This window comes from Onychomys torridus, chromosome 10 (genome assembly GCF_903995425.1).
Source record: "Onychomys torridus chromosome 10, mOncTor1.1, whole genome shotgun sequence".
NCBI classification, from domain to species: domain Eukaryota; kingdom Metazoa; phylum Chordata; class Mammalia; order Rodentia; family Cricetidae; genus Onychomys; species Onychomys torridus.
The window spans coordinates 43462199-43488937 of NC_050452.1; the positions used below are offsets into that span (position 1 = coordinate 43462199).

Genomic DNA, 26739 nt, shown 5'->3' on the forward strand with positions numbered 1-26739 from the left:
ATAGGTACATTGAGTCTGTGTGGTCCTGGTGGCTCTGATGGCTCTGATTAGTATGGTTGGAAGCACAGCCTCACCATGCAATGGCTCTGACAATGTCATAGGCTGTGTTGTGCCCCATTAGAGTTCATGTGTTGAAATCCTACCTTACAATGGAAGTCTGTTTGGAAATGCTGTCTTTGAAGTTGAGGGCCATTGAGGTGGGCTCCATTCCAGCACAAGAGGTGTCTGACAGGAAGAGGAGATTGGGTGCAGGCATAATAACATTGGGAAGATGAAGTGAACCCATAACGGAACAACAACCATCCATACACTGCAGAGAGAGGTCATAGGAGAAACCGACTCTGTAGACCTTTGACCTCAACAACTATCCACACGCTGTAGAGGGAAGCCATAGGAGAAACCAACCCTGTGGACCCTTGCTGTGGGATAATGCTTTTGTACACTGGTTTAATAAAATGCTGATTGGACAGTAGCCAGGCAGGAAGTATAGATGGGACAAGTAGACAAAGAGAATTCTAGAAGAGAAAGGCTGAGTCAGGAGATGCCAGCCTGCCCTCCAGAGAGCAGCATGTAATGGCACACAGGTAAAGCCATAAAAAACGTGGTGACATATAGTTTAACAGAAATGGGCTGAGTTTAAGTGTAAGAGCTAGTCATTAGTTAGCCTGAGCTAATGGCTGAGCGGTTTTAATTAACATAAGCCTCTGTGTGTTTACTTGGGTCTGAGTGGCTGCAGGACCGGGCAGGACACAGGAATTTTGTAAGTGGCTGTGGGACCTTAGTGCCAGGCGAGCACAGGAAAACGTCCAGCTACAGACCCTTGACCTCAGACCTCTGCTCTCCAGAGTGGTAAGAAAAATAGATTTCTGTTACTTAAGGCAATCCCTCCCCCCTGTCAGTGGCGCCTTGTGAGAGCAGGAAGCTACCACTCTTCCAGCATCACAGCTCTTGCGAGCCGTGCGCCGGTTCTCCTGTGGGGCCCTAGGCCCCTCTGAGAAGGCCAAATGCATGTGGACGTGTGCAGGATCAACAGGCAGCCCTAGTTCAGCTGCTTTATTCTCCATTTCCGATTTTTTTTCCTGTCCTTTTTTTTTTTTTTTTTTTTGCTTGAAGCTGCATGCCAGCATTTCCATTTCCCTCAGCAACTCCATTAGAGAGTGAGATGAAGCCAAGGTGTTTATCCCTCAGCTTTCTGCGATGGGAAGCCTCAACCTTCCTTTACTTGCATAGTTCTAAGCTCAGCAGAGTGGACGAGCATCCTGCTAAGACAGGGCGGCTTTGTGGATGGCTGCCTTCGGCATGAATTGGACGATGTGCCGGAGAAGCGAGCGTTTGAGGCCAAATCTGCTTTCTCAGGAGACTGTCCCTGGCATCCCGGCATTTGAGCAAGGCTTAATGGAAGCCTTGGTTTTTTTGAGTGAAACTGTGGGTTGTTACTTATGGTAGGGATTGGAGGGCTCCCTCTGGCCTGTTTATTTGAATTTGATTTACATGGGAAATTCTTCAAGAAGCAGAACACTTGAGAGGTCTTTCAAAGAACTTGAAAAAAATTTTATTTCACTTCCCAGTAGATTTGTTTGCAACCTGGGTAGGGTAAATAGAGTCTGCAGGATGGTGAGAGGTAGCAATGTTTAATTCCTGCTTGTCTGGTTGCTGGAACACCTAGCATCTGGATATTTAAAACCCAGGGTGAGGTATCTTTTTCTCTACTGTGTATCCAAGGTCAAGTACACATATTTGATGTTAGTGCCCGCTCTGTTCCGCCTGTGATTATTATCGCAAGGAGTGCGGCTTCCAACTCTGTATTTTCACATACTGCTGTTACGTAAGAGGAATGAGACCGTTATTATTGCACAGTGAAAATTTGAATCATCTGCTTCAAGTTATGAAATACTTTGGCCCTGCCTTTGCCCAGTCTGGTCTGTTCTGCTAATTTTATGGCCCATGGGGATGGATGACCTTGAATTCCTGTGGCACCTGTAGTCAAAATAGCTCTTATTCTGGAGCCTGCAGAAGAGGGTGTGCTTGGAAGAGTTGGAAAGGTCATGAAGGCAATACAATGTAGTCTTGATCATAAAACAGTATCCTACAGTCTCCCTTGGTATAAAGCCTGGGAGGCTGTGCCCCCAATTTCTCTCTCTTTATGTCTCTGTCTCTCTCCCTTCCTGTCTCTGTCTCTGTTTCTCTCCCCTCCTCTCTCTCTCTCTCTCTCTCTCTCTCTCTCTCTCTCTCTCTCTCTCTCTCTCTCTCTCCCTCCCTCTCTCCCTCCCTCTCTTCCTCCCTCTCTCCCTCCCTCCCTCCCTCTCTCCCTCCCTCCCAGATTTTGTTATAGTTCTTGTTTCTCTTTTAAAAAAGGTTTTGTTGAGCCGGGCAGTGGTGGCGCATGCCTTTAATCCCAGCACTCAGGAGGCAGAACCAGGCAGATCTTGTGAGTTCGAGGCCAGCCTGGTCTACAGAGTGAGTTCCAGGAAAGGCGCAAAGTTACACAGAGAAACCCTGTTTCGAAAAACAAAAACAAAAAGAAAAACAAAAAAAAAAAAGGTTTTGTTGTCATTATTTTGTGCATGTGTGCACATGTATGTGTGTATGATACGCACGTGCCCTCTGTGGAGTTGATTTCTCCTATCTTTGTGTGGGTCACAGCCATCAGACATAGGTAATCAGGCATGTGCAGTAAGGATTTAAACTGCCGCGTCACCTTGCCCCCACTTCCCTCTCATTTCTGAAAGAGGAAGGAGGTCCAGAGTTGAATTTCTTCGCTAGGATAAAAGATGGGGCTACTTGGCCGAGGAAAAAATTAGCTAGGAGAATTTGTGAGAGAAGATAATCAAACTCTGGGATGGAGAGACAGTGTTAGCCAAATGAGCTACAGATGCTCACATTCTCAGATAAACAGTTCCCTCGGCCTATTGTTCCCCAACAAACACTGTGATTCCATGTGTGGTTAGTTATGGGATAGCTAACAGACTTAAGGGCCAGATGTATTTTAAGTGGAAAAAAAGCCATTGTTTTTACCCAGTGTGGAAGCCCAAACCCAGAGGCTTGCGCATGCCAGACAAGCCCTTTGCCTCCCACCAAAGCATCTTTAGCATGATCTGAACCAGAGTTCAGCAAACTAGCTTGAACACCACCCAATCCGGCTTGTCTCAGGTGCAGAGGTGATGCCTCAAAAGCAAAATGATTTTCCCTAGTGGATGGGTGCTTTCCTGACATCTGAAATGACAGGGAATGCACATTGCAGTGGCTGTATGTGTTTGTTTACTGGGACCCAGCTGTGCTGACAAACTTTATGTTATGGGTGGTGCATTCTGGGTAGAGCTGCAGGCTGTAGTTAAGACAGATAGCCCTCGAAATCTAAGTTGTTTTCTGTTTAGCAGGTTACAGGATGTCTTCGCTGTCTTGGCGTAAATAGTTGTTGATATTTTAGATGACTTTTTACTTTATTGTGTTCTGCCTGGTCCTGATGTGCAGTGTGGAGAGTCTTTGTGTAGCATGGTGACTACAGAGTGCCTTGGCCATGGGAAACACAGATGCAACCAGTAAGAAAACAGATCAGCAGTTCTTCTTATGTTTTCCTAGACAAATGATTCATTTCTTCAACATATGCCAAATGAGTGTTGCCTGACTATTGTTCACTGTTCTAGGCAGTGGGAATGGATTCTAACAGACACGACCCCTCTGTCTTGGACCACACATTTTCATCAGGGGAGACAGATCATAAACAAACATATAATGGAATGGGGTCAGAAGCATAGAGAAGAAAGATAAGGAGAACAAGCTTGGGGCCATGAGGGGCTGCCTGTGGTGTGTTGTGCATCGGACCGCTTGTAGGTAAGCTGGAGTCCATGGTGGAAGACCAGAAAGTGGGTGTTAGAGGCTGAGGGAACTTCTGGGGCCAAGGCCTTCTAGGTGGAGCCAGCTTGGCATGTTGGAGAAGCCAGGAAGATGTTCCCAGGCAGGAGGCACACCAGTGAGGCAGAAACATCACCAGAAGTAAACTACAGGAGGAGTGTGAGGTGGGTGGGTTGTGGGGGAGCTGCAGGGCAATGAGGGGCACATGGTTTGCTTTGAGACAAGGCCTTGCTGTGTAACCCTGGCTGCCCAGTGCTTTTGATACCCCTGTAACAACCTAGTGTGTGTGTGTGTGTGTGTGGTGTGTGTGGTGTGTATGTGTGTATGTGTGTGTTTGAGAGTTGACTTGATATGACTTAAGGATCAAGGAAGAAATCTTTTCTTAGTGTGTGTTTTTTCCCAGATGACATTTTGTGGATTTTAACCTGCCCCTCTGCCAGGGCTCCAGATCAAAGAGTTAGCTTTAAAATGGACGGAGATATTTTGAGTTATTCATTGGCACATTGATGTAAAGCTGTCCTAAAAGTGGGGCTAAACAATAGTAATCACAGGGTAGTGTGTTGTCAGGTGAGGATCCAAAGGTCTTAGTTCTCTCTTATCCACCCACATATCTTCAGGAAACATGTCACATCCGTACTATGAACATAGCAGGAAGACTCCAAAATATAGTGCCTGTCTTGGGCTGGTAGCCTAATTCTTCCTATTCTTGGGCTTGATGGATGAGGCAGGGGCATTGTTGGGAGACAGAGCTCTCTGCAGAGACAGACCACCTGAGAGGACCTAGGGAACCTGCAGGAAAGGATTTTTTTCTTCCTCATTTGGTTTGCGCTAGGGAGCCAAACCCAACAGGAAGCCTAGTAGGTAAGAGAGCCCCCATTTAATGGCTCTGCCTGTCAGAACATAGACCAGTGTGGAAAAGCAGAACTTCAAGTGGAGGACTCTATCTGAGAGGGTACCTTGAGGTTCCTTCTCTGTTGCCTGCCCCCTCCCACTGTGATAGTTAGTGTTGACACCTGGACAGTATCTGGAATTACCTAGGAGACAAGGCACTCTTGTCAGGAGTGATTTGGATTAGGTTAGTCTCTTGGCATGCCTGTGAAGGGTTTTCCAGACTATGTGAATTAAGATGGGAAGACCTACTTTAAAATAGTGGGCAACGCCATTCCCTGGACTTGGGCCCTAGACTGGAGAGAGAGAGAGAGAGAGAGAGAGAGAGAGAGAGAGAGAGAGAGAGAGAGAGAGAGAGAGAGAGAGAAGGAAGAATGAATTGGTAATTGATGGGTGCTGGGAGAGGAGGGCCAGTGTTTGTTTCTTCAGGAGCATGGTCCCTGGTAGATTGCCCATACTCCCATGGCTGAAGCTATACCCATGTATCTACTTGCAGCACTAATAACTCAGTGGAATATTTTTTTAAAAAAGTCATAAAGTTGGGAGGAGGATTGAGGGGTCCAGGAAGAGTTGGAGGCAGGGAATGAGATAGATATTATGTAAATAAATTGTATACATGTATGAAATTATCAAAGAGAGAGAGATGGCTCAGCAGTTAAAGAGCACCAGCTACTCTTCCAGAGGTTCCAGGTTCAATCCCAACACTCTCATGGCAGCTCACATCCATCCATAACTCCAGTTCCAAGGGATGTGATGACCTCTTCTGGCTTCTTCAAGCACTAGTCTCAGACATGGTTCGTAGACATACACATATGAAACACCCATATACATTAAAGAAGGAAGAGGAGGAGGAGGAGGAGAAATAATTACCAAAGAATTGAAAAGATCTGAAAAGAGAAAAGCTAGCTGAGCGTGACTAACTAGTCGTCATTTTCCGCCTTTTCATTGTGGACACAGTGTGATCAGCCACCTCAAGTTCCAACTGCCACAACTTCCCTGCCATGGTCATCTATACCAAATAAATCCTCGTTCCCTAAAGTTTTCCTTTGTTGTTGGGATTTTTTTGACTCTTTTTTGGGGGGGTCTGCCACCCATCTCCCACATAAATCACACATGGAGGATTATTCTTAAATATGAATGCCTGGCATTAGCTTGCTTAGTTTCTAGCCAGATCTCCTTAACTTCCATCTACCTCTGGACTTTTCCCGTTCTCTTACTTCTATAAATCTTACTCTTGCTCCTTGGCTTGCAGTGCAGCTGGGTGGCTAGCCACTGAATTCCTCCTCTATCCTCCACAATAAATTCTCTCTGCCTGCCAGCCCCGCCTCTCCTTTCTCCTGCCTTGCTATTGGCCAGTTCTTTATTAGACCATCAGGTGTTTTACACAGGCACAGTAATGTAGTTAGATTTTTCCTGCCTGGCCCACAGTCAGGACAAATTTCTCTTACCCGCCAGTCCCACAGTCGCTCAGACCCAACCTAGTAAGCACACAGAGACTTATATTGTTTACAAACTGTATGGCAGTGGCAGGCTTCTTGTTATTTACTTCTTCTATCTTAAATTAACCCATTTCTATTAATCTATACTTTGCCACATGGCTTGTGGCTTACCAGTGTCTTTACATGTTGCTTCTCATGGCAGCGGCTGGCAGTGTCTCTTCCCAGCCTTCCTGTTCCCCACCTTCTCCTCTTCCTTGTCCCGCCTACCCTATCCTTCCTTCCTGGCTACTAGCCAATCAGCACTTTATTTATACAGAGTGATATCCACAGCACAGTAACACAGCTTCACAGAGTTAAACAAAAGTAACACACTTTAAAATAATGTTCCCCAACATTATTATTATTATTAATTATTATTATTATTATTTTGGTTTTTTGAGACAGGGTTTCTCCATGTAGTTTTGGTGCCTGTTCTGGATCTTGCTCTGTAGCCCAGGCTGGCCTCAAACTCAAAGAGATCCACCTGGCTTTGCCTCCTGAGTGTTGGGATTAAAGGCATGAGCCACCACCACCTGGCTCCCTAACATTATTTTTATTTTAGTCTTTATCAGGGATTTCACTCATAGCAACTGAAAAATTCAGCAACACACCCTTCCTCCTCCACCCCCAGACATATTCCGCTGTGTGCACGTGAAGGGGTACACACAAAAAAATCCCGAATCCCTATGGGAAGTCTGTGATGCCTTTTCTAACTGACAGAGAACCCATTCATTCACTGAAATTTGAGATTTTTTTTCATTATTTCTATTGGAATCTAGAATACGCTGTTTATTGCATATACAAGGAGGGTTTATATAGGGCTACATAAACTATTTTTGATTCCTGATTAATTCAGAGTACATGTACTTCTGATGGTAGTTATACTTTCCTCTTTGAAACATAGAGCCTTTTATGGCGGCCACAGAAGGAAAAACACTGCTGGTGTGGAGAAATCTAAAACCTGTGTTGGGTTTGGCTTTCCTGGTCACAAACCAGCAAAGCAAACGTTGACTTTCAGCTACTTCAATCCTAATGGCTTTGGTGTGTTTTGCCACCGGACATATTAAAACTCAGAAGACACAGAGATCTCATTCATGAAACTGCTTCTTTCAACATTATGTCTGTGATGTCCTGTGGTGCCCAGTCAGTTAGCACCCTGACTTAGCCACTTCTGAGGACAGACAGTGGTTTTATATTTTGTACCAGAGACAAAGCTAAGTTAAAAAAAAAAAATCATTTGGTCTTTTGAACATTCTTGACTTTTCATTAGCGTCTGAGACTGGAAGATTTGAGTAAGAAAACAATCAATGTAACCAGTAAGTCAACAGAGAGGAACATACCAGAGCCAACTTCAGGCCTCATTCTGTAGATGATGATGCCTTTGAAAGAACCCACTTGGATGGATGGCAAAACTCATTTCCCACCTTTTCTGGAATCTGTCCAGGAACCGCAGCACGCTGTCGCAATGGTTTGGGCCCCGGTTTGGAGGCCTGACAAAAGGTGTCTGGTCAAAAATTCTCTTTCTCTTTTTTGTGACTACCAGTCACAGTGTGGAACTTAAACATGATCAATGTTCCTTTAGAGCCAAGGAAAAGAAAAATCCCCCACTGAATTTCTCCTACGTTTTGTAGAAGCAGAATAGTGCACGTTCTGGTGTAATTGTTTTTTTGTGTGTCAGCCTCACAGGGCAGATATCCGTGTGGTGGTGGGCCTTAGGGACTGGGAGCTCCCTCCCACTGTACAGGTGGCACTGGGTTAGCTTGTAAGGATGGGTTCACACAATTCTAGATGGATTGCATGACCTGTGTGTGGCCTGCAGAAAGGAGGAAGGCCCAGGGATACAGGGAACACATGGAGTCCCCAACTACAGTGATTCAATTTAACTTTTTTTTTTTTTCCAACTTTACCATGATATACATCTAGTGCAAAGTGTACTTTGAATTTTGAACTAGGGAATCTTTGCCTGGATAGTGCTGTGTGGTAGGATACTCCCCCATAATGCTGGTTAGCATCAGTGAATTTCAGCTCCTAGCTACCCACAAGGTCATGTGGGGATGTACCCCATAGTCCCCAGCGTGTGTGTTGCTGAGCCTCAGCACCTACTACTTGAGGAAAGTTAAACGAATCTTCAGCTTCTGATACGTCACTTAACCCCTTGGGAACTCAGAGAATATGTGGACTGTGGACATTACAGAGGGCTCCTGTCTTTGTGGTTGGAGAGAGAAAAGCCACAGCTGACACGGAGCCAGGCCTCACAGGATCTGAGAGGACAGCAGCCGAGGGCCTGAGTGGGCTCTGTGTCTGACTTCAGCTCACACGGATCTGTTTTCTTCAGGTTGGAAGTGATCCTGTCTCTTCCGCTCATATCACACGATTTTATGCCCCGCCTCCAAGCAGGCGGGGTTGTTGTTGTTCCTTCATGTTGTCATTGGGATTTACAGATGGCATTTACTAAATGTGTGTGCGTTTCTGTGGCTCAGCTCTCGGTTCCTGGGAGTTCGGTCTGAGGAAGAATTGTTGTCGGTCACTTTTACTAAGCCAGCCTCACCTAGGAAGGTCATTCTGTGTGGCAGCCTCTGAGATCCCACCGAAACCTTCTGGAGAGCTATTTCCTACCGAGGAATTAGGGCAAAGGATACTGGGCAGGGTATCTGAAGGATCAAATTGCCTTCCTTTTAAAAAGAAAAAAAAGTGTCTTCCAAAAACACAAATTAATTATATGTATCAACGAGTTTCTTACGGCATTTCACCCATGTCTATAATGTATTTTGATTTTATTTATTCCTCATTACTCTCTCTTGTCCTCTGCCAATCTTGTTGATTCCCTCCCTCCCTCCCTCCCTCCCTCCCTCCCTCCCTCTTTTTAACTGACACTACTAGTTTATTGGAGTCGCTTACAGGAGCTTTGTTTGGCAGAGGCGACACTGGAGATCTGTCTCTCCCTGTCCCATCAACTGTCAATTGCCTGTACGTCTTTATGGATGGGTGGGGCCTCATCCATAAAGGATGCGCTCTCCCTGATCCTTGGCAGGATGTTGCTGGGTCCCATCTTATGCAGGTGACCACAGCTGTTGTGAGTTCCAGAGTTCAAGAGCCATGTCATGCCCAGAAAACAGTGTTCTGTAACAGACTCCTCCTCCTCCTGGCTCTTTGGTCTCTTTTCTCAACTCCCTTCTACAAGTTCCCTGATCTTTGACAGGGTCGATGATCTAGATATTTATGGCCGGGCACTCAGTCATCGTTGATTCTCAGTCTCGAGTCTCTGCAGTCACCACCAACCAAGGCAGAAAGCAGCTTCTCTGACAAAGGCTGACAGCAGCACTGACCTATGGGCACAAACAATTATTTAGAAGGTCATGTGATCAGTCCATCACGTCCATCTAACAAATAAACCGCAGTAGCTCCCCTACGAGGCTGTGACCGCCACAGTCTTCAGCTTTGGACTGGGTTAACAGTACCATGCATGCATTTGCTTTTGTGGAGCCTGCCCCAAGCCCAACCAGAAAGTGGACTGATGGGCACATCTAGTCTGGTGAGTTGGTGGTGTTGCATGCATATTCCGCTGCTGAGTAGGTAGTGACAATCCTCCCTGTATACTCAGAAATAGCTGAACTGCCCCTTTTTTAAAAGTAGATTTGTGTGTGTGTGTGTGTGTGTGTGTGTGTGTGCGCGCGCGCGCGCGCACCTAGGGATGCCAGAAGAGGGTGTCAGATATTTTGGAGCTGGAGTTATAGCCAGTTGTGAGCCTCTGAACTGCTAGGACCTGAACTTGGACCCTTTGGAAGAACAGGGAAACTCTCAATGATGAAGCCATCTCTAAGCCCTAGTAAGTGGCCTTGGTTAGGGTGGAATGAGGTAGATTACTGGGATGTGTTAGCATCCAGATTCTTGAAGTTCTAGGCTGTAGATTGTAGAACTGGGGACATGGGATTGTCTCTGTGGTTCTGCTGTTGGATTTCCTAAAGTCTTTCTGATACTTGGTGTAGACAGGGAGAGGAGCACAGTGAATTGAATTGGAGAGCTTGAAGCGTGGAATGTCTTCAGGGTCTGTGACATGGGAAGGTTATAAAAGTAGGAGAGAGTAAGTTTGAAAACTGCATGTTACACATTCCATTGAAGATCCTAGGTTAAGTGTCCCCCAGATAAACCCTATTCCTGTGTTCTTGTACCAACCATTTGCTAAAGATGACTGGCCATTATGCAGTTAGTTTTAAGAGGTAATTTATGATACTATCAAAAATACTGACTTTACTGGGTGTGGTGGTACATGTCGCTAACCCTAGCGCTTGAGAGTCCGATTCTGAGGCAAAAAGATCAGGAGCTCAAACAGTCTCTGCTACATTTGGAACTCAAGGCTAGCCTGAACGTTGTCCCATCACAGGGAACGACTGTTAATTGACACACGGTGACATAGATGGAGGAAGGACGTTGCCCAGACAACCCCATCTCCTTCCCATCTTTATCACTTCTCTTCCCTATTAGTTTTAGCTATATAAATATACATACATGCATTATTATGGTTTTGATGAACTGTTTTAAAGCAAATTACAGATCCATAACTGTGTGTTATTTAGACACAGTACCATTATCATTCCCGACAAAATGAATGCTGGTCCCTAAACGTTATTTAATACTTGTTCATAGTAGAAGTTACCGACTTTGGCCTCCTTTAGAATCTTGAAATGATTGTAACTTAGAATCCAGGCAGGGGACCGTGTGGCTCATTGCCCTTGCTCATCAGTATTCTCGGGTCTCTGTAGCTTGCAACTGAAGTAGTATGCCCTGAGACTCCCGGGCATGGGAAGGTTGTGGCAGTTCCCCTGTACATCTATTTGCAATGCAATTGCCAATAAAAATGATATGGATCTCAATTAAGCAAGTGGATGAAGTCCAAATGAATCCCAACTTCTCCTCTGTGGGGTGAAGACCGTAACTGGTTTGGAAATCTCAAGGGATCGCATTTCCCCACTCGGCAAATGCTTCCTTATTTTAGACAACTCTATGCTAGACTCAGAAATCAGTATACAATGACATATTGTTTTCCATTGAGCCCGCGTCTCCTGGGTCTTGGTTTCCCAGATAGGAAACCACATCCTGAATAGCACAAAGTAGACAGCACAGAAATGGTCTGTGGCTTCATCGCATTTGCCTGGGTTTCAGTCTTAGCTAGGATTTCACAGTGAGTTTCACAACTTTCCTTTAAGGCTAAAAAATAAAAAAAAAAAAGTGGACTGTGGGTGGAATCAGAGTTGGGATACACAAAGTCTGGATGAGCCTTACCTGTAAGTAGGAAGAGAGTGAAGAGCCACCTCCAGGGCCTTGCTTTTAACCGGGAGAGTCCTGGGGATGCCGTGGACCGCTAGGGCTTCCTCCCATCTTAGCCTGGACCACAGACACCTGAGGTCAAGCAAGTGTCTGGAACTGATGCAGGAGTAAGAAGTGCCCACCAGCTGGGGCTGCACCTTCTCCAGCTCAGATTGTGTAAAGCAGCACACACTGGAACCCCAGAAGAGGAGCTGCACACTTAGGGATGTTTCCCCGTGAATGTGTTACCTCAGGCTTTGGTTGCGGTTGAAAGGGACGCACCCTGAGGAGCATTTCTGTCTCTCTCACCTGCAGTTGTGTGGTGAACGCAGTTTATCCTGGAGACTTGTTGCAGAACTGGGCTCCCTTGCGCCTCTGCTCTGAACAGAGCACTCTTTCGTGCTTCCGGGTGCTTCTGTTGACCCACTTGGAAAAGGTTTGGCTCAGCACCTGGTTACTTCCTCTCCGTCCTTAATTTGGTTTGTCTTTTATTATTCCAACTGAGAAGATTCTCATACTCTCCTTCTCTTCCCAGGGACCCCGAGAAAAACAATACTTGTACATTGTAACTGTACGTTAAGGGTAATTGCGGTTTTCTGTTACTTTCCGTGCTCAGTGGAGAAGAGAGGGGAATTACTAAACTTGCCAGTGTTGTCCTTTAGTCTTTTTAACACCCTTAAATAAAGATGTTGCTGTGTTGAATGGGAACGTCCAAACATACAACTTTTTTTTGGCATGTGTATATTTAGCATTTAAATATTTTATTTCTCGTAGCACAAGTCATCACAGAGTACTTGAAAATTCTAGAAGAACAGGAGAAGGAACCCAGAGACAATTACATTAACAACATTTTTTGAATCTGTGTGATGCCGTCTTAGACCACAGGGCTTGCTCAGCAGCATTAGTATCTCCTGGGAGGTTGTTAGAAATTGGATCTGGGACTCCACGGTGGACACGCTGAATCCTAGCATGACTGGAATGCGCATACTTGTGCACTATAATTTGAGGGTACAGCCCTAGAATGCATCACCCAGGGGAGCAGGTGAATAGAGACCCCAGCAGCCAAATCCTGGGCTCAGTTGTTCACATTTTCTGTCACTTTTTCTTGAGATAATCCTCAGTATGTGATAAAGATAAAAATGAAGTCATTAAAAGACACGTAAGAGGTAGAACTTGAGGACAAACTTGGCCATCTCATGTGTAATCATTTCTATCAGTAAACATTTTGAAGTGCCTACTATGTGCCTCGAAGCCAGGGGCAGCCATTTGGCATATATTATAGTTAAAGTATGGGAAGGGCAAGGAAAGGGCAGAGAGAAAGATGGTTTCTGGGTGGCATCTCAAAGCAGAAATCAATGAGCATGAGTTATAAGTGCCGCTAGGTTCTGAGAGAGAGCACGAAGATGGATAAGGTGTATTCCCCCTTTTTTTTTGAAGACCTTGTGCTGAGTTAAAGGACAGAAGACTATAATAAAGTATAAATAATACAGCGTATGTTGGTGTTAGGCTATAACCAGAAGATCAGGGGCTGGATATCAGCCCCATAATTCTATGTCCTTGGACAAGCTTATTTCCGAGTTACTGACTGATCATCTCTTTCTTCTGGAATAGGTAGAAAATAATAACAATTGTTTTACAGGATTATGATGCTTTTCTTTCTAAAGAGAGACCACATAGCAAAACATTTAGATTTTAGCGACTATGGAGTCACTGCTGTGTGGCAAAAGGCCTTCCAGAATTGCCAAAGACAGGAAGATACTGAGGAAGATGAAATAGTTTGGGATATTCAAGGCTGTGTAGCCTGTGTACAAAGAAGTGGAGGAGTTGGGCCTGTGGGAAGAGAATGAAGATGGTGTTGAAATTTTGACATCAGATAGGGAAGGAGGAAACAGGCATTGTGTCTGGTGGGGTAAATTCTGTTTCAGGTATGCCAAGTTCAAAATAATTAATAAATAGCTTAAAAACTATTTAATAAATAACTATAAACTGTGGAACTGGATGCACGTTGGCTTACATGAGGTGTTTCATGGGTGCTTACCATTTTTCCACACTCATCCAAGGGCTGGCACAGAGTGAATGAAGTTGTCGCCTTCCCTGGCCAGGTGTGTTGGGTTACTGTAGAACAGGACTCTTTGGAGGGCCCATTGGGAGGATCTATTTATGTACAGGGTTAATTACCAGAAAGAGAAGAGAAGGCAGAATTTTTAAGACCTTGAGTTTTGCCTCCTCTTCAACATATGTACAGTTGAGCTGAGTTGTTCCATGACTGGTTTTTTCCTTGGATTTCTTTTCTACCTACCTACCTACCTACCTACCTACCTACCTACCTACCTACCTACCTGTCATGTCTGTCTGTCTGTCTGTCTGTCTTGAGCTGAGTTTTTCCACGACTGGTTTTTTCCTTGGATTTCTTTTCTATCTGTCTGTCTGTCTGTCTGTCTGTCTGTCTGTCTGTCCGTCCGTCCGTCCGTCCATCCCTCCCTCCCTCCCTTCCCCCTTCCTCTTTTGGTTTTTCGAGACAGGGTTTCTCTTGTGTAGTTTTGGAGCCTGTCCTGGATCTAGCTCTGTAGCCCAGGCTGGCCTCGAACTCACAGAGATCCGCCTGGCTCTGCCTCCCGAGTGCTGGGATTAAAGGCGTGCGCCACCACCCGCCCAGCGGATTTCTTTTCTTTCACGAGGTTCTTCCATTGCTTCAGAACAGAGTTGAGATTAAGAAAGAAAGAAAACACAACTGCTCTACCACTAGAGAAATTACATTCCTGTTTGTGTCAGTCCCTTTCTCCATGACCTCCATTGTAATCTTCCTTTATGCAGGGCGGGTGTAGAGTACAAGTTATTATGGTTACTGACTTCATAGGTTACAGATACCCTGCCACATAAGATGTTCACGTTTTGCTAAATTTACTTTATCTCTATTTTCTTCCCATATTTTAGTGTCTCTGTTGTCTGTAGACATCTTTCTCTTCATACGTATTCAGAATGTCAGAAACAGATTCTTCAAAATTGAGTTAGTTATGGAGGTCATGACCCTCTACCCTTCAAAACTCCAGTATGTATCACCCAAGCAGGAGGATATTCTCCCAAGTGACTCATAATGCCATGATAACTACTAACAGATAATATCTGAATACATATTAAAACCTCTCTAATTATTTAGTATTTTTAACACTTATCCAAATCCAAGACAGTCATGATCATTATTGCATCGTGTCTCTTTAGTTTCCTTTACTCTAGAACAGTCACCCTAACTTTGTTTAGTTTTTATTGTTCATGCCCTCCATACCATAGAAGGTTCCAAAACACTGATCTGGTAGAATGGGTCATAGTCTGATTGTCTCATTGTTGCCTTATGATTTCAGATAGTTTATCTCCTGAATGATTATGGCAAGTAGATGAGGTGATCTTCCAGAGGTCTGCATTGTAGGGACGGACACATTTCCCCTGGTAAAGTGATGGGCAACATGTGGAATGGGACTCTCAATTGTGTGAGCACTGTGTTCTGCAGAAGTCTTTCTCTAGTATTCTAAGCATTTATTTGGTCTTTGGTTGAATCACTGGATACCTTGTTGGTGGTTAAGTGGGATTTTGTGAGTGTTGATGTTTTATAATTCATCAGTGTCGTGTGTGTGTGTGTGTGTGTGTGTGTGTGTGTGTGTGTGTGTAGGACAGAGAACAATTTTTTGAAGTCATTTTTCTCCTTCCACCCTTATGCAGTTTCTGGGAGTTGAACTCAGATTGTCAGGTTGTCAGTAACTTTACCTGCTGAACCATCTTGCTGGTCCAGTATTACTCTTTTCTATTGTTCAAGCTGTCCCACATACAGCCAGTAGATGCCCCTTCCAACCAGCTCCGATATGCTTTCGTCACATCTGCACACTGTTGGAGCACCCTTCTGCTTTCTGGCATAATGAGATGTTCTAGACTTATTTTGTGCTTTTAGCCCTCACTTGGACCCAGCTATTTTTTTCCCAGTGAGCTAAAATGTTTAAATCAAGATCTTTTTTTTTTAAAGGAAAGACAGGACAAGATCATTAATGATTTGTTTAGGTCCTCTCCATCTTCCTCTGGCATTGGGAGTTTAGATTCTGGTAGGAAAAGTTGAAGGAGAAGGCCCTGCAGAGCAGAGGCTTCAGACTTGGACCAGAGGCGGCAGAAGGTTGCTTAAAGAACTATGGGTAGTGCCAAGACCAATAGAGAGCCCGCTGGAATTCTGCCCAGGATGTGACTAGAGGCCCCGAGGAAATGCTCTCTTCTTGTTTCCCAGACAGACTGAAAAGTGCTTGCCTTTTAAAAAAAAAAAAAAAATATATATATATATATATATATATATATATATATATATATATATATATATATCCAATAGCAGCAAGGTTTCCTCTGAGCTTCTCACATGATGGGTCTAAAAGCCATGTGCGACATTTAGTTTCTATACCAAGAGTTCTGTATTTTCAGCGAGTGTCGGGTGTGCAGAGATGGGTGCATTTTCCAGTGCCTCCTCTTTAAAAAATAAAAATGTACAGCTTTCATTTTGAACCTGCAGGGTAAGATTGGGTCAGTGAATTTGCTTGCTGATGAGAGTGTTTAATTATTAGCCACCAAAGGTACATATGAGCAGTATTTTAGACAGTAACTTTTGAAATATTAAGGCCAAGAACTTCACAATTATTTCTCAAAACAATTAGCATGCCTTTGTTGTGATAAAGTCTCTGAGGAAAACCTTTACTTTGGACTGACTGATTTTTCTGGAACTCAAAACTTCCTCTAAAATTTCTTTTAAAAAAGTAGTAGCATAAACAAAATGTATGCTTCTGTTTTTTAGCATAAACTAAACATGAAGTCAGTAATTTCACAGGGGAACCATTGAAAATACTTTGATAAACATAAGTAAGTCTGAAATATGAGGATTTTGTTTTTGTTTTTATCTATGTTAGCATCTTGGGAAATTATAAGACAAAGGATACTTGCTATGTACTTTGTGTAGCAAGGACATGATTATTAATTGCTTATGCATCTGTTCAAGTGCTCTGTCAGTTTGTAACACCCCCAAACATAATCAGCTTTGAAGATGTTTTTAAAATTTATCCTTTGACAATTTTGTGCCTGTACTTTGATTTTGTCCTTTACCCCGTCTGCTCCCTCTGGACTGTCTTCCTCCCAAGTGCCTCTTCCACCATGCTGTCTTGTTTCGTTAATGACCCAGTCAAGTGTGATCAGGGCTGCTAGCAATGACCATGGGTGTAAGCTTGGTAACTGGAGCATGGGCAACTTACTAGTTGCTACATTACTGAAGATAAGTGATCCGCCCGCCCGCCCCGCCCTGCCCAGTCCCGCTCTCTCCAGTAGCTTCTCAGCCAGGGGAGGGACCTCTGAAGCCTTTCCCGTCTGTGCTGGAATTTTGACTGCCTTAATCTGTGCGGGTGATGGTAATCACTGTGAGTTCCTGAATGTGATGGCTGTGTTCTGTCCATTGTATGCCTCCCTTGCCCCTCCCTCCCCCCGTTCATTTTTCTCTTTACTCATGAGGGCATTCCCTGAGCCTTGGGGCATGGTGTGGTTACTAATTTTTACTTTCTTGTGGATGAAGAGTCAGTGTGAAGTAACTGTCTGGTACCAAATAGTTCTTGCAGGGAGAGAGGAAGAGATGCTCCAAGCTCAGATGAGTGAACTCAGCAGAGGTGTGGCAAATGGCCCCAAACTGACCGTTGAATTAATTGCATCTTCAATATCCAGTTCTTAGGTGATGTGGAAGCCCGTTTTCAGGTTCCTCGGGGCTTCACCCAGCAGGTCCGCATAGAGGATGATTAGGACTACAGGCCTGAGTGCAGGTGTCTGAGATGGTCTGCCCTTGGCTGTGCTGGGGGGAGGAGGTCTTTTGCTCCACCCCTTTGTGTCTCTATAAATACCCTGGGGCAGAGACAGTCAGGGCTCGTTGGGATAGGTTCCAGGCCCTCTCGAGGCTATCCTTTATTTTCTATCTGTTTATCTCCGCACTATAAATCCTTCTATCTAATATTTCCTGCTGCTCACACTCAAGAAAACTCTGGGGAGCTGTGGGGTTGGTGGGTAAATGCCCCGCAAGGTGAGATCATTGTGTGAGATTAAGTTTACAAGTTTACACCCTCCGGACTAAAAAGTCAGTGTTCGGTGCATATGGATTATTTTGGTATTCTCAAGTGTGGTGGTGTGCTCTTGTCATCTGGCATCTGAGGAACTGAAGTGAGAGGGTCTTGAGTCAAGGTGAGACTGTTTCAAAGATGTTTTAAAATTCTTGTTGAGAAAAGTTCAATGTAGCCAAGTTCCTGCGAAGGTTATAATGACTGACCCCTCTTTTCTTTCTTATAGCTCCCCGAGTTAGGCTTGCCTTCCTCCTCCTTTGATTGTCTAATCTTGTTCGTATTTGAAGGGACTCTACCCAGAACACAATGTCTTTATTCAGGATGACATTTCGGGCGCTCACACAGCTTGGGTATAGTAATATAGTAATAGACAAGCTGAAAAAGAATCTTTCATCTGGACTTTTCTAAATCCCGACTGTCATAGCCAGTAAAAGCAGATTATGTTTTGGCTCGTGTGGTTGCTTTATGTACTTTAAACACCCCTGTTGGGACTATATTTGACCTTGACTGTTACATAGAAAATGCTTGGAAAGGTTTGGCCTCCCAGCTGGGCCCCTTACGTGGCTCTTCATGACAAGGAAACTCTCTGTCCTTGTTCTTGGCTGGGCTCAGGGGTGACATTAAAAGTGGTATGAAAGGAGAATTTCCCCCACCCCATGCAAACTGAAGAAAATAAAAGCCATCTTGTTCTAGCTCTGCTCTTGGAAGCCAGCAGGTTTTCAGATGTGATTTTTTTTTTCCCTTCTAATTTCTTCCTAGGCATAAACACTTTTGAGCAACACGGGGACCGTTTTTGACTTGACTTTTTGCTACTCACTTTTCCTTAATATATTTTCACACTTTAGTAGACGTTTTACACATTTAAAGAAAACCTCACCTATTCTTTGTGTGTGTGTGTGTGTTTACATTTTTAACTTGTTTAAGATATTACTTGAAAACTTCTTTGTACATATGCTTTTGTGTGTGTGTTGAAAAGTTTTAAAGAAAATTCATTCTTTAAAAGTCTGTATTGGCTGGGCGGTGGTGGCACATGCCTTTAATCCCAGCACTGGGAGGCAGAGGCAGGCGGATCTCTGTGAGTTGAGGCCAGCCTGGGCTACAGAGCGAGATCCAGGACAGGCACCAAAACTACACAGAAGAAACCCTGTCTCAAAAAACAAAACAAACAAAAAGTCTGTATTGTCATTTTTAAGGAATGAAAACTTACCCTTTTTGGTTTTCTTTTCTGGCAATTATAGTTACGGTTCCTGCCAGCTGGAGCCTGTAATGCCATTGTCCTATTGGTCTGTTCAAAACGGTGCTTTGATACCTCATCTGTCCTAACATTATTAGGGAATTTCTCATAAGTAAATTTTATAACATAGCTGACCCTGAAGTGTTCTTAGTTGCTTAGTTCTTATTGAAATCCTTAAAAAAATTGTATGACAATACCTTGGTGTTCTCTTAAATATAATGACAAAAGATGTGAATCATAATCTAATTTCTCCTCATAGGTCACATGTCTTCATATATGTAGTTGGCTTTGCTCCCATACATTCTATGTGGCTCTAGAAAACACATACTGTGCAAAACCCGTAGCGCTTGTGGGCTTTGGGTCCAGTGCTTAGAAAATCGTGTTGACTATTTTAAGCAAGTGAGTAAGAAATAAACAATACGGTGAGCATGTGTGCTCTGCATGTTGTATCGCCTGCCGTTTATAGTGAGCTTGTGCCTTGAAGTACTGCAACTTGCGGATTATTGTAAAGGGGCACCAGGCTACCTGAAACTACAGGGAGGGTTGGGACACCAGGTGTGGCTCAGCACATGTGGCAAACTTAGGTGGCCGGTAGGTGCCTGAGGTCTGGGCTGTGCGTGTCATATAGCTGTCCATATGGAACTGGCGTCGTCAGCCTGGGTGCAGTCTTTTGTGATGACCTAGTGTTTCCAACAGTGAAGCCATGCACAAACAGGCCGCGCTCGGAGAGTTCTCTTGCCACATCCATAGATGCTGCAGCCACAACCAGCATACCATGTGGTGGAACGCGACGTGGCAAAGACGGCTGGCATGTGCGGTCCACCTGTACCCATCTTGGTAGGATTGCTGTGCCATAAGCATGTGTGGAACACTCTGGAACAAGAATCAACAGCACATAAATGTTGGCTATAATGGTGACGGTAATAAAATGATGCTGATGTCGGTGTTTATGGAATCGGCTGCTGTTTGCTTACTGCTGCTTACCGTAGTGGCGTTTCCTGTCTCTTTCTGGTCCACTGATGTTTCAGGGTGTTGTGGCTTAAACATGTCTTAGTTCATCTAATGCAAGGCATGAATGGGAGTGCCCGAGTAGGGCACAGCCTTTAGGTTGTAGATTCCTCCTGGCTTCTCCCGTGTCTACTCATAGTGTACTAGTGGATTATTACCGATGTATCCCCTTGGGTACAGTTGCTGGGGAACTAACTTATGTGCGAAGTGAGTTTGAATGTTTTCCACTTGTTTAATGTGTGTATGTGTGCAAATGTGCCGTGGCGTACACGTGGAGGTCAGGGGGCAAGTTGTGGAGGGTGTGTCCTGTCTCCATGTGCATCCTGGGGAATGACCTCGGGTGGTCAGGCATGGGGTTAATTAAGCATCTTTACCCACTGAGCGATCTCGCTGGCTCTAAGTGAGGTTATCCATCGTGCAGAATTTTTGTGTTTTCTGTTTTCATAGAAAACATTCAGGACTGTCATTTTCACACCTGTCGAGGTAAACCGTGCATCGCTGCACACATCCAAAGAATGTTTAAGAGGCGTTCATCATTTTCTGTTGGTTGTTGCTGTCCGCTGCTGTTTACAGCTGTCAGTGTTCATGAGACACTCGTGATGGAAGCGGGTTGCTGGCAGGTGTGATTTCAGATGACCTTCTCTCCCATCCCAAACACAGTCTGGCTAGATGTGTCGATCCCCGAGAAAGACATGTGTTAGCATGATCAGTTGCCAAGAAGCCTTGAGAGCTCCTGCTTAAGGAATGTTAATAAGATGACTGATCAGAATGCCATCTAGATGTCGAAAGCCTTGTTAGTATATTATGAACAGAATTAGCTTGCACATCTCACAGTGTAGGAATCCCAATGAAATCATGGTTTTAATTATGCAGGGACACTCTGAAAAGCAACAGGGCATTTTGATTTTTAATTTCCAATCTGACTTTGAATTTAAAATTCTTGCCCCGACACAATTTCTAGATATATTTGGACTGCCTGACCTTTTTGGGTGATTGCTATTAATTAACAGACTTTGTGGGAAGGCAGAGCTGGCCTTCTGAGTTTTGTACCAGGGCTGTGGAAAAAGCAAAGTCACTTTTAATGCCTTTTTAAGGTCTGTGCTACTTCTCTCAGAAAGATTGCAGCGGGTCTGTGGCTTTTCTGTTTGAATTCATGGCGTAGGTACCGTTTCATTGGCTTTTATGGACTTTAAGTTTGGAGGGGGCTCTGAGCCTTCTTTACAGAGCCGCTCAACTGATTAAAACCTGGACTTTCTGCATTATTTAATTTCCTTTTGTGTTTTGTAGACGTGCATGCACACATACACAGAATGCATGTTGTGAGTGCAGTCATATGTGTGCTACTGCAGGCATGCACAGATTAGAGGACAGTTTCTGGGCATTGGTTCTCTTCATCTCTTTGACTGTGTGATCCAGGGATTGAGCTCAGATTCTCAGGTTTGCCCAGCAATGGCTTTTACTAGCTGAGCCAGATGATACTTGTGTGAATGCTTTTGTTCACAACTGCCTGTAATTTCAGGGGTTCCAGCTTCTCCTATGGTTTCTGCACGCACTGGCACACAGAACATACGCATAAATAATGAAAAAAAACTTAAAAAAAAAAAAAGTAACATTGCCGGGCTTTGGTGGTGCACGCCTTTAATCCCAGCACTCGGGAGGCAGAGGCAGGTGGATCTCTGTGAGTTCCAGGCCAGCCTGGGCTACAGAGTGAGTTCCAGGACAGCCAGAGTTATTACACAGAGAAACTTTGTCTTGAAAAACAAACAAACAAAAAACCACAACCAGATAACACAACCAAACAAAAAATAGTAACATCAAACTTCATATATTTTATTATGTTTACTACAGATTTAATTATTATTGTGTGTTGTTTTAAGTATTGATAAGGTAAAACTCTTAGTTATGAGGCTTATTTACATATTTGTATTAAAACACATCCACATATAGGCACATACATACTGTCTATACATATAGATGTAATTTCTAATTTTAATTCTTTTCAAATTTCTAAATACAAATCCATCAAGAAATAAGAATTTGAAAATTTTCACCAAAACCAGTTTTTTTGTTGTTGTTATGATGAAATATTTGCAGTAGTGAAATATTGTTGGTGGAAATACAAATATATAGGTATTTATTTAGTTGAATATTATCTTACAATTGCGTATTAATTTTAAAGGAAACCCTTAGTGTTGTATTTTTATTCTGTCATGGAAGAATATTGGACAGGATTGTGATGGAAGGCACCAATCCATCTGCAGAAACTGAATGAAAAAACAAAAGGTTGATTTTTCTGGGTGTTGAGATCCAGCACTTTGCAGTGGTGTTTTTTTCAGAAGACAAGTGTCCCCGGAAAGCAAGCTACTTACACCATCTCCAAAGAACTTAGCATTTCTTTACACTCTAACACAGTCTCTTGTGAAATGATGTTCCTTCCCTTATTCCAAAATACTCCCCTTTGGGACACATCGAGGCGTTGTTGTGAGAGTTCTGTTTCCATTTTTGTAGAGGCAAGGCATCTGTGGACTGGGGTGCCCGGTGGCAAGCTGAAGACATCCCTTGTGTTACTGGAGGGACTGTGTGGAAAGATTCCTGATTAGTCCTAAGCTTGGTGACAAGAAGGAATGTATGGGCGCGTGGCAGCGTGTTCACAGTTACTCTTAGATTGAAAACGAAGTCAGCAGACCAAAGCCACAGTGACAAAGCAGGCTTCAATTGGGAAAGGTCCTACTCCTAAAGCAAGGCCTGGAACTGCTTCCAGAGAGGTTGACGTGAAGAGAGCAGGGTGGGCTGGGAGAGGGGAGCTGCTCCTCTTGAACTTTTGCAACGTCGTGAGCATCTTCTTGACACTGCTTAGAAAACTATAAATGTAAAGATAATCTACAATAAACTATAATCTATAAAGATAATTAAGTGTATGGCTGGCTTCTTTTGGAGGAAACTGAACAGCCTAAACAAATCTCACACTTAAAACACACCAAAACCCTTTTCTTTTATATTAAGCATTTCTTAATCACATGTGTTTTATTGTGAAGGATTTTTAAAGTTACTTTTTGTTATTGTGTGTGGGGTGGGGTGAGAAGTGCACGTGCCTTGGGAAGCATGTGGAGGTCAGAGGACAGTGTCTGAGAATTGGTTTCCTTTTCTGACTATGTGGGTCTCAGGGATCGAACACAGGTCGTTAGACTTGGCCGTAGACATCTTTCCCCACCAAGGCATCTTGCTGGCCCGTAGATCTGTTTTCAAAGTCTCCCTTCTTTAGCTGAGCACGGTGTCATGCCTGTAATCACAACACTCCATCAGAAACTGAGTCAAGCGTCTGGGAGTGAGGCCAAGCCTGGACTGTGTGGAGCAGACCTGAGTAAAGGATACAGAAGAATAGCAAACCTAAATCAGAAACATGTCTTTTTGGTTTGGGTATTTGATTTAAGATTTGAGAGAGAGCCTGTCTTGGTGACAGATGGAGACATGCTCAAAAAGTAGCCATGGGCTCTGTGAAAAGAAGTGGAAACAAAGTTGTTGGGTCATCCTGTTCCATATATTTCCTTCCTTCCTTCCTTCCTTCCTTCCTTCCTTCCTTCCTTCCTTCCTTCCTTCCTTCCTTTCTTTCTTTCTTTCTTTCTTTCTTTTTTTCCAAGACAGGGTTTCTCTGTGTAGCTTTGCACCTTTCCTAGAACTCACTCTGTAGACCAGGCTGGCCTCAAACTCAGAGAGATCCGCCTGGCCCTGCCTCCCGAGTGCTGGAATTACAGGCATGCACCACCACCGCCCAGCATATATTTCTATTTTTACATTAATAGTAATAGAAAAATGTGTGCTACACATGGTCTAGCAACCCCTATTTTCCACGAAGCTACAGTTAGTGTCCGTGTTAATGAAGGTTAACTACAGCATTATTTTTAGTGGCTTCCGAAAGAAGCGTAGTTGTGGGAGATACTTGTTTCCTGAGAATAGGATTTGTGTTCTAAAATCTCTGCGGCGTTTACGATAACCAGACACATTCTCACCAGGAAGCTTGTGGAGATAAGTGTGCGATCAGAATGTGTCACCGTCTGGCACATACTGTGTCTGTTGAGTGATTACCTTCTGTGGTCCTGTCATAAGAGGGTCATGTACTTTTGCTTGGTTATCCAAAGCACTGTTTCTGAGCCTGTCAGAATTCTACCAGTGTATTCTCTCTGCAAACACACCAGGTATCTTAGATAAAGTGATGGCACCGAGGGAGCATCTGGGGGATATTGGGCTCTAATTTTCCTATGGAGCGGCTTGCAATCGGCATTAAGTAGAGATGTAAAGGTTGTGTAGACCTCACATGATTTCTCAAATTTTAATTAATTTGTAAGCAAATACTTGTTGACACACTATTACATGCCAGGTATTAAGTTCATTATTCAAAGATGGTTAAGGAATGAGTTCCAAATTCAAATGCCAAATAACATGTATTTAGCATGTACCACCTGACAAGCAGCACACGGGATGCTCTTTAATGAGACATTCAACTACATACAAATCAAGTGTTATTCATTACTCATACCCTCTACGCTAAGCCTGGGATAGAACATCTCTGTTCTTTTAAACTCTTATCTCTCTTGATATTTTCTTAAGCGTCTTATGTCTGCTGCTTTTGCTTGTTAAGTTAAATTAGCAACCTGGGGGAGGAGGGGTTAATTTAAACACTGAATTGATAAACTTAGTGCAATAAATTCGGAGCACATGTCCATTTATGATTCTATATAAAATGTGGTCATAGTTTCTTCTAGTAGGATTGATCTTAGTTGATGTGATTCAGGCTGTGGGAATAGGTCTGGGTACCTGGTTCACTGGGATGTCAGGGGAAGATGAGCCTTACCCAGATGGGAACCCCCATACCTTTCAACAGGCTAGCTTCTAGTCTGGACTCTACCAATGTGCTATGCCGTGCCTACCCACGATAATCCATTTGCTGTTCCTACGCCTAAGTCTGCACTGTCTTATCACTGCCCTGTCTGTCTCTCCCAGCACAGCACACCACAAGGCCCTGGTTAAGACTCTGCTTCCTGCTCTGAATTCCCGAAGAGCAGGAAGTGATGGCTTTTTAGAGAATGGAAAATGCTGTGGTGCTCAGTGTTGTCTCTGGGCTTCGGAAAAACAGGGTTTCCTTCATCTACCAAAGGAGTGTCAGTGAGCCCAGAAGAGCAAGTAGCCTCTGGGGAGAGCTGATCTTGTCTGTGCTGCTGTCCTGGGACGCAAGAGGGGGAAGGGACTTACCTAGCGCTCTGAGCTCAGGTGTTCTGGAAATAGAAGGTAAGGAACTTCTTATTCCCAGGGGTCACTGTGTGCCCGAAGGAGGGAGACAGTGGCAGAGTGGGGCTCAGAGAACATGGCTGTTCCTCCACCACAGAACCAACCAAACAGTACCCCGTGTCAAATTTCATTTTTCCCATGTATTTCAATTTGCACAGATATCATATTTCTCCATTTTGAGATTATTCTATGATAGATTATTGGACAAGTCATTGGGTGGACTCAGTGTGGCCCAGACCTTTCTCTTACAGTTTGCAGCAGTTTAATTTTGCCTTTTTAAGGCAAAAAACCGACCAAACAAACAAAAAACAAAACAAAACTTGGCTTAATCATCATTGACTGTGAAAAACAGCAAGTTCAGGCCCCCCTCCCCAGCCCCCACATAAAACTGGGGTGGTGGTGCAGGTCTTTTGTACTGGGAGAATGGCTACAGGAGCCCTGACCTCACTGGCCAGTCCAGCCAATCCGTAAGCCCCAGATGGAGTTGAGATCCTGTCTCAAAAAATATGTGGGGAGTGGTGAGGAGGAGGCCCCTCCAAGTTGACTTTCATGATGCACAACGCACACGCACCATGCAGACAAAAAGAACTGTCAACACTTGACTATAAAAAACAATTTTAGATTACTTTCCTCCATTCTGTGACTCCTGCAAAAAAGCTCCAGTCTGCTGTGACTGGGTAATCCTTTAATGCTCTGATAAAGAAAATAAGATTGGATTGTGCACCTTTTCCCCCTCTTGTGAACTAATTGTTATTTTCCTGCACTTAAAGGCAGATGTTAAAGTATTCCTTTGATGTTGAACAGCAGGCCAACTCCGGTTGTGTATTGTTAGCCCTTGATGCAGATCTGTTGCTTGAATGAACTTTGGGCTCTGGCAAATTAGATTTTGGTAGTTATGTTTTTATCTGGAGCTGCTGAATAGAATGGCAGATGATTTCATTCATCAAGGTTTCCTGTGTGGCTCTTTACGTAAGTTGTTTTCAAATCTCACAGAGCCTTGCAAACCGTGTCTTGTTTATTGATAAGGAAAACCATGTATAGAATGTGGTTAGAAAACATTGCTAGTGTCTGGGGATTTGATTTGGGATTCTGACTGGCCTCTAATACTTATTATAATTGGGCTGCCTTTGCGTGTGCCATCATGTGTTTAGGGATTCCAAACTTTGATCCTAATTCCTGTATCCAAATGTTTTAACCTGTGGACCCCCTCCCCAGCTGGGGATGCTTTTATATTTCCAGTATTAAGTAGGGGTAAAGAACTTGAGGAATAGGGGGTAAGAAAAAACTAGTTAGCTATAAGCTCCTCATTTATCATTTATTCAATGGGATATGTATTGAATAGGTGCTTGGTGCTAGGTGCTCCACAGGGTGCTGCTGACAATCCCCTGCTAAGTAAGACTTAGAGTCAGTCCCTCACCAGATCTATGGGGAAAGAAGTCGCAGGAGAGAGGCCAGGGGTACTGCTCCCCCAAAGGCTGCAGTGTCTTGGTTCAGAGAATTTAGAATGTTGTTTACTGTGTGGAAACATTGACGCCTTAACAAACAGTTCATTTTCCATCCTTTTGAGTCAAGTCAT

General features: G+C 43.9%; 1 protein-coding gene across 8 annotated transcripts in view; it reads left to right on the forward strand.

Annotated features, from left to right (window-relative positions):
- Apbb2 (amyloid beta precursor protein binding family B member 2) overlaps positions 1 to 26739 on the forward strand; it is a 331671-nt gene that overhangs the window by 96079 nt on the left and 208853 nt on the right. The gene's annotated exons all lie outside the window — the stretch shown is intronic.